Source organism: Tenrec ecaudatus, chromosome 2 (assembly GCF_050624435.1).
Source record: "Tenrec ecaudatus isolate mTenEca1 chromosome 2, mTenEca1.hap1, whole genome shotgun sequence".
In the NCBI taxonomy this organism is placed as follows: Eukaryota; Metazoa; Chordata; class Mammalia; order Afrosoricida; family Tenrecidae; genus Tenrec; species Tenrec ecaudatus.
In genome coordinates, this window is record NC_134531.1 from 300768184 (window position 1) to 300788207 (window position 20024).

General features: G+C 39.8%; 1 pseudogene; it reads right to left on the reverse strand.

The window, feature by feature from the left end:
• Positions 1 to 18397: 18397 nt before the first annotated feature.
• LOC142441527 (ribonucleoside-diphosphate reductase subunit M2 pseudogene) lies at positions 18398 to 19555 on the reverse strand (annotated as a pseudogene).
• Between the last annotated feature and the right edge of the window lie 469 nt (positions 19556 to 20024).

Sequence of the window (20024 nt, forward strand, 5' to 3'; positions counted from 1 at the left end):
AGAAGGCTTAGAAATTGATTTTAGTAGCAGTTGTTCAATTTAACTATGGAGTTATATGACATATATCAACTACCAATTAACAGTAATAATAAAACTAAATTAAATTTTTAAAAAATCTTTTTATTTGGGGCTCATAAGGCTCTTATCACAGTCTGTACATACATCAATTGAGCAAAGCACCCTTATACATTCATTGCACTCATCATTCTCATAATTCACCTTCCACTTGGGTTCCTGGAATCAGCTCGGTTTCCCTTTTCCCCCCCTCCTCCTCCCTCCCTGATCCCACCCTTTGTCCCTTGATAGTTTATAAATAATTATTATATCTTATCTTACACTGCCCGGCGTTTCCCCTCACCAACCTTCCCATTGCCCATCTCCCAGAGAGGAGGTTCCCCATAGATCCCCAAGATCGGTTCTCTCTTTCTACACCATCTTCCCTCCTGGTGTCGCCACTCCCACCACTGGTGTTGAGAGGTTCATCTGTCCTAGAAGAACATTAATCTCAAATTGAATTGACAGTTTCTGATCTCGCACTCAACTCAGAACTCTTGAACTAGAAAAATATATTTTTTCCAGCTTGTATTTCCAGCATTGGCTCACAAATATCCCCCCTGTGAATTAAGATGTTTCCCTCTTGTGAGTGATAATGTATTTTTATAAATATTAATGAAAAATAGAATATGCTTTTTATGATGTTAATTCCAAATACTATTTTGTACAAATGAAATATGTCAGATGAGGTAATACAGGCAAAAAATATTCTAAACAAACTTTAAAAAGCAGAATTGATAGGGAATAATATAATGGAATTTTAAATGCACATTTTATTTTATTGAGTACAAATTAGGAAATAATATGTTTATACATATTGTAATATAGATCCAATTTAGAAACAGTTTAAAATAGCGCTGTTTACTTTTCTCCCATGTTATATGAAATCACAAAGTAGTAAATTCTAGTCTGTATAGTGTGTGCAAAATCAACTGGGACCCAAATCATCCTCTCCAGAACTCCTCTCACTGTGCAGTAGTCCCACATTTTCATTATCGAAAGCTCTGTTCATCGTAGCATTATCATAACCTTTGTTTACAGATAAGTTATTGCTACATAAATGTGTAATGTATCTTGTTTTAATTCTTTTCCACATGTACAATGTTGAGGTGGACTTTCCATGACAGAACATATACATTGTGCAAATACATGCCTGTGTCTAATATTGGATTTCTTATTTTGAAAATTCTATGGATTTTTAAGTTGGATATTTATTTTTTTAAATATGAATACAACCCAAACCACACTCACTGTCATCTGACTCATAGCAACCCTACAGGATGGGGTAGAACCTCTCCTGTGGGTATCTGAGACTGTAACTCTTCACAAGAGTAGAGAGCCTTGTCTGTCTCCGTGGATCCACTGGTGGTCTCAGATGCCTGCACTTGGGATTGGCAGCCCAGTAAGTGTGTGTGGGCTGGGGGAAGGAGACTTGATGACTGGCTCAGAGATCAATTTAGGAAGGCTTTTTTTTAAATGCCTATTGAATGATATCTGAGCATATAATTTTGTCAAAAGCAATAGTTACATGCCTCCCCCAACTCAAAGGAAAGCTTAGAACTATACCTTTAACCTGGATATATCACTCCTCAGGGAGTCAGTCATTAGAAAGAGAGATTTGGCACTATGGTTGTAACTATGAGTCTCAGCTAGTTTGTCTGTCACAGAAATCCAAGACAAGTGTAGCATTTACAGCCATTCGGGATTTGTCAGCCTAGGAGAATATATCACTACAATCTTCATGAAGCTCCTTGGAAATAACAGCCTTTTAGCACATAGTAACTTGAATCTGAAAGCATCTCCCAAGACACTGGAGATAGAGAATTCCTCTCTTAGCCTTTCTAAAGAAACACACACTGAAATTAATTATCTTCTTTTTGGGTAGAAATAGGAGCACCTTATTTTTATAAGGAATAAGATTGTCTTAGACCCTTGAACAGTATTTCCCATTTTCTTTTTAAGAATTGTGAGAAACAATAGCACTTTTCTCTGTAGTACTATAACTTTGTTTTGTTTTAAATCATTTTATTAGGGGCTCATACAACTCTTATCACAATCCATACATACATCAGTTGTGTAAAGCACCCTTGTTCATTGCCTTCATCATTCTCAAAACATTTGCTCTCCACCTAAGCCCCTGGCATCAGCTCCTCATTTTTCCCCTCCCTTCCCATTTCCCCTTCCCTCATGAGCACTTGATAATTTATAAATTATTATTTTGTCATATCTTGCCCTGTTCAATGTCTCCCTTCACCCACTTTTCTGTTGTCCGTTCCTCAGGGAGGAGGTCATGTGTAGATCCTTGTAGTCAGTTCCCCCTTTCCAACCCACACTCCTTCTACCCTCCCAGTATTGCCATTCACAACACTGGTCCTGAAGGTATCGTCTGCCCTGATTCCCTGTGTTTCCAGTTCCTATCTGTACCATTGTACATCCTCTGGTCTAGCCAGCCTTGCAAGATATAATTGGGATCCTGATGGTAGGTGGGGCAGGGAGGAATAATTTAGGAACTAGAGGGAAGTTGTATGTTTCATGGTTGCTACATTGCACCCTGACTGGCTCGTCTCTTCCCCAAATCCCTTCTGTAAGGGGATCTTCAGTGGCTGACAAATGGGATTTGGGTCTCCACTGAGCACCCCCCCCCCATTCACTATGATAAGATTTTTTTGGTTCTGATGATGGCTGATACCTGATCCCTTCAACACCTCGTGATTGCACAGGCTGGTGTGCTTCTTCCATGTGGGCTTTGTTGCTTCTGAGCTAGATGACCACTTGTTTACCTGCAAGCCTTTAAGACCCCAGGCGCTGTATCTTTTGATAGCTGGGCACCATCAGCTTTCTTCACCACATTTGTTTATTCTTCTGCTTTGTCTTCAGCAGTTGTGTCGGGAAGGGGAGTATCATAGAATGCCAATTTAACAGAAGAAAGTATTCTTACATTGAGGGAGTACTTGAGTGGAGGCCCAATGTCCTTCTGCTACCTTAATAGTAAACCTATAAATACATGCGCATAGACCTATTTTCCCATCCTCATATATAAATATATTTTCATATGTACATGTCTTTATCTAGACCTCTATAAATGTCCTTTTCCTCCCAGCTCTTTCCTCTGTTTCCTTTCAATGTCCTCCTATCCCACTAGCATTCTCAATCCCCACCAGGGTTTCAGCAATTCCTCTTGGTTACATTACCCTTGATCATTCCCTTCTAGGCCTCCCATACCTTCCTCACCACTGAATTGACCACTTATTGTTCCCTGGGTTTGTTAACACCACTACCTTTCCCCCACCTCTCCCTCTCCAATTTCCCCCAGAACTGTCGGTTGTTTTCTCCTCCAGATTGTTCATCCAGCCTATCTTATTTAGACAGACCTGTGGAGATTGTAGTACTATAACTTAATCACAAACTAACTACCTGTATCTATTAATAACAGTCTGATATTTTGCTCCTAGACAAATTTTGGTAAATTTGTGTCCAGTTACATTTACTAAAAATAGCCTCTTTAATGTACTGTAATTGTGAATTTCTCCATGGAAACAGTTTTCAAAATGAATCTTAAATATGATCACAGCTTAGTAGTAAGACCAACAGCATTTTTAAATGGATTTTCTAATTCTAAAGATATTCATAGATGATGGAAAGTGTGAAATATACATGGCATTGTACAGTATTTCTTTTTATAAATTTTCAGACAAAATCAAAACAAAAAGTCACATGTGGGTTATTTAAAAAGAAATGTTTAACCAATATTTAGTTGTTCTCATGTCTAATTACAGATGATATATTATATTGTCATTAGATTCATACTTGTAATATGATAGAATGCTCTTTCATTATAAAAATGAAGATATAGAAATTAGCAGTAAATTCTTCAACTCCTCCATTCAAAATAATCAAAGTGAAATAGAACATACAATAAAAATATATTTTAACCTGTATCATACCAAAACCAACCCACTGCCCTCAAATCAACCCTGACTCTTAGAACAGGGTAGAACTGCCCTTGGGATTTTCTGGGGCTGTAACTCTACTGGAATAGAAAGCCTCCCATTTCTACCGAGATGAAGCTGGTAGTTTTGAACTGCTGATCTGGGGGTTAGTGCTCAACACATAACCTCTACACTACCAGGGCTCTTGACATGTGTCATAAGGATGGTACAATAAACTCAGTTTGGGCATTTATTCAGGTACATTATTATGAACCACACATTTATCTGTAAGTAAACTGGTTTCTCATTAGACACACATTTTTATTCAATATCTAATATGCACTGGATTTCTGGGGAGTTTTATAGAGTCCTCAATTGAGGAAAATGTTTGTGTCAGTAGCTACATTATCTATTTACTCCTCTCTCTTTATAAGTAACTTGTTTCATCAGTTGCTTCTGCTGCTCTTTGCACCAATTTAATATTGGTGACACAATATTAAAAGTCTTTATTTATTGACAAATTTAATTAATAACAAATAATGAGAATTCTGAAAAATAAAATTTAGGATAATAATTATCAAGTCAAAAAATCAAACTCATTGTCAGTCAGTCAAAATCAATCCAATAGCAACCATGCGTATGGTTTTCATGGCTAAAATGTTTTATGGGAGTAAATGGACTCAAATTATCCAGCAGAATAAGTGATAAGTGTGTACAGTCAACTTTGATTACCCAATAGCACCACGAGGGCTATGTATAATTATCAAAGGAATAGTATAAACGTGTAGCTTGGACAAAGGAAAATATTGCAAAGTTAGGGATTTCATATAGCAAGGATTTTTAAGACATTATATCAATATAGTATTTTATCTACATAAGCCAATAACTGAAGAACACAGTGTATCACAGGCTAGAAGAACTGAAGGAAGAGTTCAAGCATCAAATTGCAATATTGAAGAACACCATAAGTAAAATAGTGAATGATGCCATAGGTATCAAAAAAGGGCAAAGATTGTACAGATGTGCTTTATACGATTGATGTATGTATATGTATGGATTGTCGTAAGAGTTGTATGAGTCGTTAATAAAATGTTTTTTTTGAAAAAAAAGAAGATTCAAGGTAAATATAGTCATGGTACCTCCAAAATAAATTTTAAAAACTGAAACAGCTTAAAATGTGTCAAAAGGGAGATCAAATGATTAGGTATCATATTTTAGCCTAACTATGACTGCCATGAGTGACTTTACAGTGCTCACTGTTCGACACAGCGTTTTCATATTCCTCCACTATGATCCGAGGGAAGTCACTGAAGGTTTAATCCACAGAATATGGGCTTCCCTTGTCATTCGTAGCTTCTGCAAGCCAAGTGTTCACAATTTAAGATCTGGTACCATTCCCTCCTTTAGATTTGGGTTGTATTATTTAGGTAAATCTTTAGAGACAATAGCTTGTTTAATAGTTCCATGCCAAGAAATTTTGAAGATATCTCTCTGGCCATTTACCTAGAAGATAGACATATTTGTGGCCAGTTCAAGAAAGGTGACTGAAAGAATGGAGAAATTTTAAAATAATATCATTAGTGTACCATGTAAATAAGGTATGGCTAAAGGTCATTCAAAAGCTGTCGAAGCAGTAAACTGGTAAGTTCAGCATGCACGGGGATACCATTACTAACATCAGGTGGACGTTGACTGAGATCATAACCCAAAGATGGTTACTTGAATTCTTTTGACAATTTAAACACATTTTACTGTGTGAATCATAGAAAATACTTATGGAAAAATTGAGCAGAATGGGATATCCCTGACATTTCCTTGTGCTCATGTAGCAGTTGCAGGAACGAAATTAGGGACTAGTAAATGGTTTAAAATCACAAAGGTTATTGGTCAGAGTTGTGCACTTTCATGTTCAGCCCAATTCTGTGGCATCTCCCTATTAATAATGTACTGCTGAAAACTTATTGCATGATTGCATATGATATCAATGATATTGGTTTTTTTGAGTGCTTACATTTTTTTTATTTTAACATTTTTTAAACATTTTATTTGGGACTCATACAACTCTTATCACAATCCATACATATACATACATCAATTGTATAAAGCACATCTGTACATTCTTTGCCCCAATCATTTTCAAATATTGTTTTATACACTAAGCTTTCTGTTGGGTCATTTTTCTTTGGAATGGATACATATCTGGATTTCTTCCATCAGCTGACCAAATAGTATTCTTCCAAATTTCCTGGCATTGACAAGTGAGTGCTTCCAGGGCTTCATTTTGGAACATTTGAGTTGGTTCTCCATCAATTCCTGGAGCCTGCTTTTTGCCAATGCATTCAGTGCAGCTTGAGCTTCTTCCTTAAGCACCATTGGTCCTTGCTCCCATGCTACCTCCTGACATGGTGCACTGGCGACTCGCTGGCTCTCTTTGGTACAGTGACCTGTGTGTTCTTTCCATTTTCTTTTGATGCTTCCTGCATCAGTCAACATTTGCCTATAGACTTTTTCAATATTCTAGCTTGAGGCTTGAATTTTTTTAAGTCCTTTCAGTTTTAGATATGCTGAACATGCTTTTCTTGTTCGTTTCTAACTCTGTGTTTGCAAATGTCATCATAGTATGTGACTTTGTCTTCTACAACTGACCCATGAAATGTACCATTAAGTTCTTTTCCATCATCTTTTCTTCAATTTGCTTTAGCTGCTCTATGATTAAGAGCAACTTGCAGAGTCTCTTCCAGCATCTACTTTAATGAACATTTGATTTATCCATGCCTGATATTCTAGATGTTCACCCACAGCTCCTCAAGGCTTCTGTCACGAGTATTCCATGTATTAATGCCGTCCATGAGATGTTCTTGAAACGCATGTAGGATAGACTCAGTGTTGCTTTTTGCCTCTTATGGATTTATCTTCATGTCCCTCAATTTTAAGCGGAACTTCTCTATGAGCAATTGATGATCTGGCCCACAGCTCAGGCCTGCTATGGCTTTAGCTGCTGACGTAGCTTCTCCATCATCGCTCCCCACAGATGTGGTCAGTTGGATGGCTGTGTATTCCCTCTGTATAAGTCTATGTGTATAATAGCCTTTTGTATTGTTGAAAAGTAGCACTTGCTATGAACAACGTGTTGATCTTAAACAAAATTCTATCATGTGATCTTCAGCTTCATTTCTAACACCAAGTCCACATTACCCAACTAGTGTTTCTTTCTTTGTTTCCTGATTTTGCATTCCGATCAGCAATAATGATCAATGTAACTTCAATTCAAATGGTCTCAAGCATGAGAAAATCTGTGAGGATGGAGCAGGAGTGGACATGTTTCAGTACATGTGACATAAGGTCACACGGACTGGAAGTCTCTCAATGGCACCGACCAACCACAACAGTGTCTTGTCTGCACAGTTGTTCAGTTTCTTACTGAAGTCCTTGGGAAAATTCTTCAATTTATTCATTATTAGCTTTTGTGGTTGATGCACCAATTTGAACAATAGTTATATTGATAGATTTCCTTGAAAGTAGGTAGATAAATCCTATCACACACATCATTGAACTTTCTGTTTGATTTTGAAAGGTCCATTTTGACACCTTTGCTCTTGATTGTGTTATTCCTGACAGTAAATCATAAGACTTTCTTATGATTCAAAATGGCCAATAACATTGAATTTCAGCTCAATTTCAGATTTCAATACTTAGGCTCTCCATTTAATTTTGATGATTTTTCTAATTTCCCTAAAGCCAGACTTCACACATTCCAAGTTGCAATCATTGGAAGGTTCTTGCAGCTGTTTCTCCTTACCTTGAGTCCTACTTCATCGGCAAATGAAAACACCGAAGGCTCCACTCCCACTGGATTCATCCCACTCAGGTGACCCTGGTTGGCTCTCCCTGAGAAAGGAGCTCCTCACCAGTCACCATTCCAGGGCCCTGTGACCAGAGGAGCCCATCCTCCCGCAACCTCTATAACAATGTTCTGCTTCCATTCTGTAGGCCTTCCGTATCTGACAAAGTTTCCAAATTATGCATCAAATTTTCAATGGTTCTTTCATTTCAGGTGGGTAAGCTGAGTTGCTTCTTGATTGTCTGATTTCAGTCTGGAAGCTGCTGCTTCAGTCATTTTGTGTGACCCTGCTGCCATGTGAAATATCAGTGATGTAGCTTCTAGCATCACAGCAACACACAAGCTACAAGAGCAGGACAAATGGACAGTCACATTGTAGAACTGAATCTATACAACGAAAGAGAGTAATGATAAAGCACTACATGCTGTAGTATTGTGGTAGTGTAGTGGTTATGCATTAGGCTGCCAACCTCAGTTCCAGCACTTTGAAACCACCGCTGCTCCTTGGGAGAAAGATCTGACTTTCCATCCCTGTAAAGAATTTCCACCTTCGAAAGCCACGGAACCCATTGTGCCCTGTCCTATAGGGCTGCAGTTAATAAACATGGACTCAGTGGGAGATGATAGATGGATAGATAGATAGATAGAACACATAATCAAAGTGCAAAGTGTATTCCAGGAAAATATACTTAGCATATTTTAGACATAAAATTAATATACTCTTAATAAACTGAGCACATAAGGGGAAATAATCCAGAGAGATTGCATGATTTGCAAAAAAGTATAATGCTTGCTATTTGTGTAAAATGATGATACTCAAGCTAGCAACCCCTCATTTTTCCCTTCCTAAATGCTACACTCCTAAAAGTATAAATAGTACCTCATCCAAATTTAGCCAACATTTTGGATTTATAATTGTACTATAATCTTATCACTATAGTTCATGTTTTATCCTTCATATTCATAAAAATATTTGATTTTTATGTAGGAAGAACTGATAGATTTAGTTGAAATAAAATATTAATATGGCATTCGTTTTAATTTCAAACGCATCCAAATTCTACCTTTGTATATTCATGAATCTTCATCCCTGTTAAAATAGAAATAATAATGATCCTCACGTAGAAGAGAAAAATGGAGGAAATGCATATAATTAGTAGTAATTGCAGTTTCTTGTAAAACTACCTTGGGGCAGCCCTGGGTTTCAAAAAAAAAAACAACAAACAACTCACTGCCTGCAAGTTAATGCTGACTCAGCAACCCACTGTGGGTTTCTGAAACTGTAGATGGGAGTAGAAAGCCTGGTCTTTCTCCTGAGGAGCTCCTGGTGGATTTGAACTGCCCACCACATGGGTGCATAACCACTACGCCACCAGATCTTATGAAAGCTTGTGTGTGTGTGTGTGTGTTTTGTTTTCTTCCACATTGAGGTTTATGTCTGATTCATTTTTCATTGTGGGTAGCCCTATTGAATTGTTATATGTTTTTTGGTATATGAAACCCAGGATTGATGAACCTACAGAGATAAGTAGAGTAAGGTTTTCTGGAGGGTATGTTGGGAAGGGGGGAGGAGGGGAGGGTAAAGGAGACTTGATATCAAGGAGTTCAAGAAGGAAGAAAATATTCTGAAACTGATTGTGGTAGCAATTGTACGATATTGCTGGATGTGATTGCACTGTGGAGTGGTGTAATATCTGTAACAGCACTCAATGAAATGTTGTTTTTTTAGGGGGGGGGTGGAAGTTTAATTGACTTAGAAACAAAGCATGCCCTGTACCACAAACTAAATCTCAGTTCTGATCAGAGTTATTCCATGAAAAGCAAGACATGCCCAATGTTGAAAAAAGTCAGACAAATTAATGTGATCACTGTATTACCTAAGGTAACATTCAATTCCCTTAAATATTTAAAACTGTTCTTCCTTTCTTCCTGTTCACTCTCATCCTTTCCTCCTCTCCCCATCCGGCTCCTCTCATCTCTCTTTCTCTTTTTCTTTTTTGAATGTGGAGCTGGAAACAAAGAGATGATTTCTAAGGATTGCATTTGCTTCATGGGTGGAAAAAAGAAAATGACACCAAATAATCAAAAATCAAAAACAAACTCACTGCCATTGAACTGATGCACAATATAGTGACCCCACGGGAGGTGTCTGAGTGTAGAAAGCTCCATCTTTCTCCTGCAGAGTGGCTGAGCCCACTGTGTAACCACCACACCTGCCAGGCTCCCACCAATATCCCCTACTTTCAAAATAGGGAAGGGTGACTACATAGAGAAACGAGATGTTGGGTGTGTACCTGAAGCACATATAAAATTAACTAAAGAAAAATTGCAGACTTAACAAGAAGAACAAAACCATAAAAATTTTAAACGAAAGGATATGTGATAGTAAATTTCTCTGACTTTGGGTCATACAACTACGTCTTAGATCTGACACCAGAAGTATAAAAAACAAAATGAAAATATAGATAAAATGAACATCAAACTTTTTTTAATTGTAAAGGGCATCTTGCACAGAAGAAAATGAAAATGCAATTTGCCGAATGGGGAATATGTAAATTATGCATCCGATAAAGGACTTGCATTCTGAATATATAAAATCTCTTTTAGGTAAACAATTCAAAGACAAATAACCCAACTTTTATTTTTTAAGGTAAGCAATTTAAATGGAAATTTCTCCAAAGAAGATGAACAAATACTCAATAAGTACATAAAAATATTCTCAACACCATTAATCATTAGGAAAATGCAAATAAAAAAATACAGCCAGATGCCACTTCATACCCACTAGGAAGCCTGGTGACACAAGTGATGAAAACTTGGCAGCTCACAGCAAGTTTGGAGGTTCAAACACCCTGCGTGCTTCACTCCACGGGACAAAAGATTCATTGATCTTCCTCTGTGAATATACACTCGCAGCCTAGGCCACCGTAGAAGACTTCTCCTGTTCTATGGGGTCACTCTATGTACGAATCAACTTCCTGATACATGAAGACAGAAGGATAACTAACACAAACGACAGAGAGCAGAAAGGACCAAGACGCCACGCTGTTTGTTCAGCTGCTAACTGAGAAGTTGGATATTCAAATCTCTAAGTCTAAAGATAGGGCCGTGTGCTTCCAGAAATATCGCGGTGTGTGATACCAGGAAGCAGTTTTACCTGCCCTATAGCGTCACCGCAAGTTGAAGCCAATCAAATGGCTATAAAAATGGAACCACAGACCCTTCGATTTAATCGTTTCCTTCTTTTAAAGAGCTATCGTGGTGCAGTGAATTTTTTGATATGACTTCTCAGCATAGTGTTTATAACTAATCAAAAGGTTAAATCTCAATTCAAAACTCACCCCATCATCCGACTCAGAGCAACTTATAGTTTAAAGTCATCCTGTGACCCTTTTTGAAAGCAACAGCCTCTCTTTCTCCCTGAGAGTGACGGGTGGTTTCGAGTTTCTGACCTTTTGGTTAGCAGCCCAGCGCAGGACCCACTATGGCCCCAGGGTTCCTCCGATGATTGGGTGGAAGAATACATAGAGGGAACCTCTAGTCTAACAAGGGGAGTCGTTAGCATTGACAGCCTGCCGTGTATAAAGGAACCATCTCAGACGCAGGGCTGTAGAATTCTGTACCATGAAGCAAGAAAAGCCAAACCTGGAGCCTCGTGACCTCTGCATGGCGAGCCTCCTCCATCTCAGCCTGAGAGTTGACAGCGGAGAACTGGCTGAAGAGAGGCAGAGGGGACTCAGTTTTAGAAACAAGAGGCAGAGCACACAACAGAGACAAAGTGGGAGACAGACTATTGCCTGGCCTGCCGAGCAAAGAAAAGTTGCGTTCCTTCCTAGGGAACAGAGTCGGGTGCCTGACACTAATTCTCCTGCCTCCATCAACCCACCAGCTGCTGCAGGGAAGAACGAGGAGGCTACCTGCTCCCACAAATATGTATAGCCTCAAAAACCCTGTACAGGGTCACTATACATTGAACTAAGGCTGAATAGCAGTGAGTTTAATGATGATTCTGTGCCCACCTTGGTATCCCAAGAAAATCTCTATACATTAAGGTCAACCAATTAGCAACCTTCTATCTTATACCCCCTTTGCTATGCAGCATAACATATTCCGTTTTCCAGGGATTAGGGCATGACCATCTTGAGGGGCTCACAGCAATTTCTAGAATTTATCCTAAATTGTGTTTGATATGTTAGTGTTATAAGTAAGAGAACCTAAGCGTATGGTATTGGACTAGTGAACATTGTTGTGTGTTTGTTGGGAAGGACCAGATATTAAAAGTTAAAAGCATGGGTTGTGCAGTGACAAACTATTTGTCACAGATTGCGTCCTGCTGTGTGCTGTAAAGCAGATCATGTTCCAAAGAAGGCATAACATATTAGAGAAAAAAATTAAAAATGGAAGTATACACGCTCTATTTCTAGATGCATAAAGAGTTACTCGGGTAAAATTTAACAGTCTAAAAGCACGATTGAAAAGAATTACCATTACCCCTGGAAAGGCATTCTAGACCCTTTTTTTGGCAATGTTCTCTGACCACAGTATAATACTTGAGGAATTCTGAAGGTGGAGGAAATAGATTTATTTGTAACCCTAATGGGCTCTATTACAGTTTTTAAAAATTCACTGGATGGTAGTTCTGTCATGTACACTAAAACATGATGATAAAGCCATTACCCCAGGACTATAAGAAAGAATAGGCAAAAATCCATGTTTTTACATCAAAGACTAGTGTTCATTGCATTTAAAAATAGTTTCACAGAAGTTAAGACATCAGTGCCAAAGCCACAGCTCTTAGGAGGATTCTAATTCATAGCCAATTCAGGTAGGGATTCTGAGGCTTCTAAGTCTAACGGAACCCGGAGCCTCATGTTTCTCCCATGAAGTGGCTGCTTGCTCCATCCAATAAGTTTGAGAGTAATACAATACAAGTAGAGTTAAACTTATAGTACCAAATATCAATAAAATCTTTGACAGTGAGTGCCTGCACATGAAACTGACTTGAAGAAATTTGGCTGAAAGATCTATTACATTTTGAGGAAAATTATTTATAAGAACACAGGCTTAACCTGAACAATTGCTACATCCTTAAGATACTGAAGACTTGGGAAGCTGAAGCCTCATAAGGTAAATTATGCTCTCTGTTTCCACCCTCAGATTATGGTACCTAAAATGTATGAGCTATTGCCACAGATGCGCCTAACTACTAATGTTGTCCATTGTTGTCTTGTTGTTGCTATGCGCCCTCAAGTCCCTTCTGACTCATAGGTGCCCTAGACACAGCAGAAAGATACATTCGCTGAGTCGTGCACCATCCATACAACTGTTCTGATGGTCGAGCGCACTGTTGAAATGATTTGGATCAATCTAGTTGAGGGCCTTTCTCTTTTTCACTGCCCTCTACTTTATCAGGGAGACTTGAAGCCTTCGTGGTTGCCTGTTGGGCTGTTAACTGCCAGGTGAGCAGTTCAAAACCACCAGGTAGGTCAGCAGGAGAAAGAAGACTATTTCCAGTCCCATGAAGAGTTACAGTCTTAGAAATCCAGAGGCAGTTCTATCTGTCCTAGAGGATATTTGTGAGTATACTTGACCCAATGGTGGTGAGTTCTACTTGACCAAGCATGCTGTCTCTTATCCAGAGGCTCGTATCTCTAGACACTATGCCCAAAGCCTGTGAAATGAAGTCTTGAAATCCCTGCCTCTTAGCATCATTCTGGTTGTGATTCTCTAAGACATGTCTTTTAACAGTCCATAGAACTCTCAATTTTCTACTCCAGCACCATGATGGAAAGGAATTAATTCTTTGATCTTCTTCATTCCATATCTAACTTTCACATGCACATGAAGCAACTGAAAATAGCATGGCTTCAGTCAAGCATACCGTAGTCCCCAAAATAACACCCTTGTTGTTCAGTACTCCAAAGATAAATCTTGTGCAGCAGATTCACCCAATGCAATGCTTTTTTGATCTCTTGACTGCTGCTTCCTTGAGCATCGACTATGAAGCCAAGCAAGACCTCCTCTCCATTTATCATGAAGCTATCTATTGGTCCAAGTGTAAGGGTTTGGGTCTTCTTCACATTGAATTGTAATCCACACTGAAGGCAGTAACCTTGATCTTCATCAGCAAGTGCTTCTGGTCCTCTTCAATTTCAGCAAGCAAGGTTGTGTCGTCTGCATATCACAGGTGTTGAATAATTCTTCCTCCAATCTTGATGCCACATTCATATCCATGTCAACCAGCTTCTTGGATGACTTGCTCTTCATAGAGGTTGAATAAATTTCATGAGAGGATACAACTCTGTTCACATTTCTTGATTTCAAACCATGCAATACTCCCTTGTTCTGATCTCATAAATGCCTTTGATCTATATACAAGTTCTACAAAAGTACAAAAGCACAATGCTTCGCTGTGCTTTTGTAGAGCTTAAAACCATTCTTCTAAGGTTATCCATAGATTGCGATGATCCACACAGTCAAATACCGTAGCCCAATCAACGAAACTCAAGTACTTATCTGTCTGAAAGTCTCCCCTTTCAGCCAAGACCCACCTGACATCAGCAATATCTTCAGCAAAATTTTACTTGGGTGTGATAACTACATTGCTCTCTAATTTGAGCATTCTATTGGAGTACCTTTCTTTGCAATGGGTACAAATACAGATCTCTTCCAGTCAGTTGGCCAAATAGCTGTCTTCCAAATTTCCTAGCTGTAGTACGTCCATAATGTCATGTCAACTTGATGGGTACGTGTTGCGCTGGAATCTGGCCTGTTGATCGGGAAATGATGTCTCCTTGTGGGTGTTGCCTTCTCAGGAGGATTCTGGGAGCTTCTTCGCTCACTCTGCTTTTCACCTTTCTGTTTACCGGCCCTGTGGAGACATGCTGAGACATGCTAGAGCCCTCAAGATGCTTCCACCACCACTGGATCCACCTACTGGCATGCGATCTTCCTGCATTTTACATCATTGTATGTGTTGGGTGAGTCTAAAGAGGGATTTATGTGCTGGTATTGGATTTATGGGCTAATATCAGTCTAATGGACTTGATGTGGAATGGGCTGGGAAGCCTCTTGGTCTTTATATATGAGTGTCTCTGGATCTGTTTTTGTAGACAACACCGGCTAACACAGTAGCATGGATGTATAAGTGCTTCCTGTGCCTTGTCATCTAGTTGAAACATTTCAGTTGTTATTCTATTGATCCCCGGAGCCTTGTTTTTGCAAATTCTTTCATGGCAGCTCGATTTCTGTCTTCAGCACCATTGGTTTGTACTCGTGTGCTACCTCATTGAATGGTGGAAAGTTGATTCGTTCTTTTTGGTACATTGACTGTGTATAATTTCCATATTCTTTGATGCTTTCTGCACAAGTCAATATTTTCCCATAAAATCTTTCAAAATCACAATTTGAGGCTTGATTTATTTTTTAGTTACTTTTTAGTTACAGCTGTGCTGAGCTTGTTCGTCCCATTTGATTTTCTAACTCTAGGTCTTTGTATATTCAATATAATATTTGACTTTGTCTCATTGAGCTATCTTTTGGAATTTTCTATTCAGTTCTTTGACCACATCATTTCTTCCATTTTATAAAACCTCTTTATTATTAAGAGCAAGTTTCAGAATCTCTTCTGACATCCACTTTGATGTTTTTGCTCTTTCCTGTCTTTGTAGTGACCTTTTTCTCTCGCCATACATGTACTTTATGTCCTCCCATAACTCATCAGACCTTCTATTATAAGCATCCCATTCATCAAATATGTTCTTGAGTATTTGGGTAAATTTAAGAGGGATAGACTCAAGGTTGTGTTTTGGCTCCAGTTCAATAAGAACTGCCATATGAAAAACTGCTAGTCTGTTCCACAATTCTCTACTGGCCTGGTTTTAGCTGCTGCCATTAAGCTTCTTCATTGCCTCATCTCACAGATGTACTCAATTGGATTTCTGTGTGCTACATCTGGAGAAATCTATTTGTATAGTGGTCTTTGTGCTGATGAAAAAACGGGATTTGCTCAAAACAAGTCGTTGGTCTTGCAAAATCCTCTCATGTCATCTCCAGCTTTTCTATCACCAAGACTATATTTCCAACCACTGTTCCTTCCTCTTTGTGTCTAACTTTTGCATTTCAATCAGCAATAATTATCAGTGCACCTTGATTCCATGCTTGATCAATTCTGACTGTGGACATTGTTAAAATTCTTCATGTCCCCATCACTAGCTTTTGTGGTTGGTGCATACATTTGAATAATAGTTGTGTCGATTGGATTTCCTTGGAGATGTGCAGATATAATCTTATCCCCAATGACATTTTACTTCATTGATGTTATAATATTCTTTTCAACAATGACTGAAACACCGTCCGTTTTTATTGTATTATTCCTGGGATAGTAAATCATATGATTTTCTGATTCAATATGGCCAACACCAGTCCATTTCAGCTCATGAACATCTAGGAAAGTAATAGTCATGTTTTCCATTTCTATTTTGATCATGTCCAACTTTCCTAAAGCCATAATTCTCACATTCCAAGGCCCGAACATTAGAAGATTTTACAGCTCTTTCTTCTTACTTTGAGACATGCCCCATCATCAGACGAATGTCCCCAGATCGCCACTCCCACCGGCTTCATTCCGTTCACTCCACCATTGTCAACTGCACTCTGAGAAATCAGCTCCTCCTCAGTCATATTTCCGGTGCCCTCCAACTCGTTGGGTCCATCCCTTAGCACTCACCATCAATGCCCTGCTTCCATTCATTAGACTTTATTATCTGACAATGTTTTGAAACTGTGTATTCCTTCTTTGTTCTCTGTTCGCTGTTGTCCTGTAGGATTTCATGAAACCTATGAACAACTTTCAATTTTCCTCATATGCATGAGAAAGTTGGACATGGAATAAGGAAGAGTAAAGCAAAATCGAGGTATTTGAATGGTGGTGCTGGAAAAGAATATTGAAAGTACCATGACTGCTAAAAGGACAACAGATATATATCGAAAGGAGTAAGGTCAGAGTGCTCCTTAGAGGCAAGGATAGTGAGACTTATCTGACATATTGTCAGGAGAGACCGGTTCCTGTAGGAGAACATCATTCTTTTTTTTTTTTTTGAACCGACACAAATTTAATTTCATATAACACTGTGACATTTCACAGTATACAACTGCTTCTTTTCTTCTCTTTAAGGCAGGCTACAGAAGTTGCGTCAGCAAGATTGTTCAACTACATGAGGTGGAATCCTAGAATCTGATTCTAAGCTACCCCCGGGCATGACACTGCAAGTGTTTTACATTTTAGTATGGCACACGCATGAGGAGCCACCACCATTAGAAACAGTAATTTAGATTGAGATGATCCCGCATAATAGGAACTAAGAAGGCATCTATTTACACCATAAATGCTACAGAAGGCGAGCACACAGGCCAGTGGTCCAAATGTTGGTCAGGAGTCCTTCTCCACGTCCGCCCTGACTGCTCCATTCCGGGGGAAGGCAGAGGCAGATGCGTCAATATAAACCTTACTCAGGAGCTTCGTTTAAACTTCTGAAATAAAGCTTGAAGGGGCAGCTAGCTAAACGTTAGAAATGCATCTAATCAAGGATGGACTTCAAGCTAATACTGAGTCTTATGTTTTGAAATATGAATTGGAGATCATTCTAACAGGACTCACAGAAAAAAGAATTCCCTAAGTCTCAAAAAAAACCTGTCATCTTTGAACTAAGGGGAACCAACATCAATAGTGGCTATTTACGTACAATCAAAACCTCAACTTCTAGGGGAGTCTCTTAGTACTAGCCTAAGAGATCTAAAGGTTCGTCGATGGGCTATTTTTGTTAAAGATTGATTTGAAAAGCGGTTTAAAATATTGCCTTAGATCCTAACCTAGAAGTTGGGGGTGGGGTGGGGGAGGATACAATTGAACTATCAAATTGTTAGCAAGATACTTGAATCCATGGAACCCAGGTTTAAAAATAACATGTGCCTTGTTCACGCAGGTTTAACCCCTTTTACTTACCTAGTGAATTTCAAACTTACTCCCATTTAGTGGTAAACAAGATGCATGCCTTGTACGTTTTTGATGTAGAACTTCACAAAGCTGGCTAGCCCAGGCTTCCACCTTGACAGCAGGCCATGTCTCTGCAGGTAAAGTGCCAGTTTTATGTACAAACTAACGAGTCAACGAAGTAAACTTCTAAAATCTGCATTGCGGCAGTGGCATCTCAGATCCTCCGACTGACTTGCTGAATTCTGCCGGAAAACTAGCTTGAGGGGTGGGCTTCCTCCTAGAGGCAAGCTTGCTGCCAGCAGTGCTGGTGCCCGGGAAGTGGGCTGCAGCCACCCTACTGGCAAAAGCCAAACACCAAGACCCCAGGAGTCTTTGCCTTAACATCCGGTCACTTTAGGTGACACCACTTGCACTGTGAAGAAGCAGGACTAGTTTTGAGGTAGCTACACAGTTCCTAAGACGCCAACGATGAAGGCAGTTAGTTCTACATGTCTTGAGGTTGATATACTCAGAGTAGCTGACCTTGTTGGATGGGCAGGGGTCAAAGTAGTGAGACGACAGCACATCTTCAGAGCTCATTTAGAAATCGGGATCCAAGGAAAAGGAATTCTCTGTCGGGCTAGACATCACTCCCATCCTCTGATACTCGCCCACTCTCTTTTCAAAGAAGTTCGTTTTCCCTTCCAGGGAAATGTTCTCCATAAAGTCAAATGGGTTTTCTACTTTGAACATCTTGTTAAAACCCAATTCCAGCATTAGCCTGTCTGCCACGAATTCAATGTACTATGTCATTAAAGTGCAATTCATTCCAATCAGCTTCACGGGCAGGGCCTCCGTAAGGAATTCCTCTTCTCTCCTGACAGCATTTACAACGATTTCTTGCACGCTTTGCTCTGAAGGTTTGTGCAGCAAGTGTTTGAACATGAGGCAGGAGAAGTCACAGTGCAAACCCTCATCTCAGCTGATGAGTTTGTTGCGAAATGTGAGGCCAGGCATAGGCCTCGTTTCTTGAGCCAGAAGATGGATGCGAACGAACGGGAGAAGAAGATGCCTTCCACTGCCACAAAGGCTACAACTCGCTCTCCATAGGTAGCTTCTTTGTCTCCAATCCAACGTAAGGCCCTATCTGCCTTCTTCTTCACACAGGGCATTGTCTCAATGGCATTGAAGAGATACTCCCTTTCCTTGGAATCTTTAATGTAAGTGTCAATCGGGAGACTATACATTTTGGAATGTATGTTTTCCATAGCAATTTGAAAGCCATAGAAACAGCGGGCCTCCGTAATCTGAACTTCTTGGCTAAATCGCTCCACCAGGTTCTCGTTCACTATGCCATCACTGGCTGCAAAGAAAGTCAGAACGTGGGATATGACACTTCTCTCCTCGGGCTTCAGGGCTTCCCAGTGCTGAATGTCTTTAGAAGATCCACCTCCTCGGCGGTCCAAAAGGAGGCCTCAGCTTTCGTATACATCTGCCAAATGTCATGGTACTCCACAGGAAAGACGACAAAGTGGCGGGGTTTCTTCTTCAGCAAGGGCTCATCCTCCATGATGCAGGCTGGGGCTTTGGGGCTCCGCGGCTCCTGGAAGATCTTACTCGCTGCCTTGCTGGCCAGGACCCGGGCGCTGCTGGGGACGGGGGCGTGTTCTCCTTGTCCGCCAGGCTGAGCCCCTTCATGGGCGAAAGCTGGACTTGCTGGGGGTCCATGGTGGCGAGCAGGACACAGATGGAGAGCATGGTGTCCGGCGGCGGGAGCGCGCCTCAGATCCCGGCAGAAAGGAGCCAGAACATCATTCTTGATAAAGGAGTAAGACAGTGGACATGGGCAAGGCCTTCAATGAGATGGATTGACACGGTTGCTATGACAATACCTTCAAACAAGGGAACGATTGGCAGCAGAGTGCAGGACAGAGCAGTGCTTTCTTCTGTTGTTCAAGGAGAGACATGAGCAGGAACTGACTCAACAACATGATCTTAGTCTGCAGTGGATACCAACATGCAATGTTGATAGGATGTCAATCAGAGTGCAGAGTTTTGGAGAATAATTAGAGCGATGGACACACCACCTTCAGAAATGGATACACCTTGATAGAGGGTATATTGAGATATATTTTCATTTTGATGTTCTTGTTTAATAAAGATTTCCATGACTTTATAGTAATACTTTTTAATCTACTCTATTCTTATTTTTTCTCCTTGTTTTTAC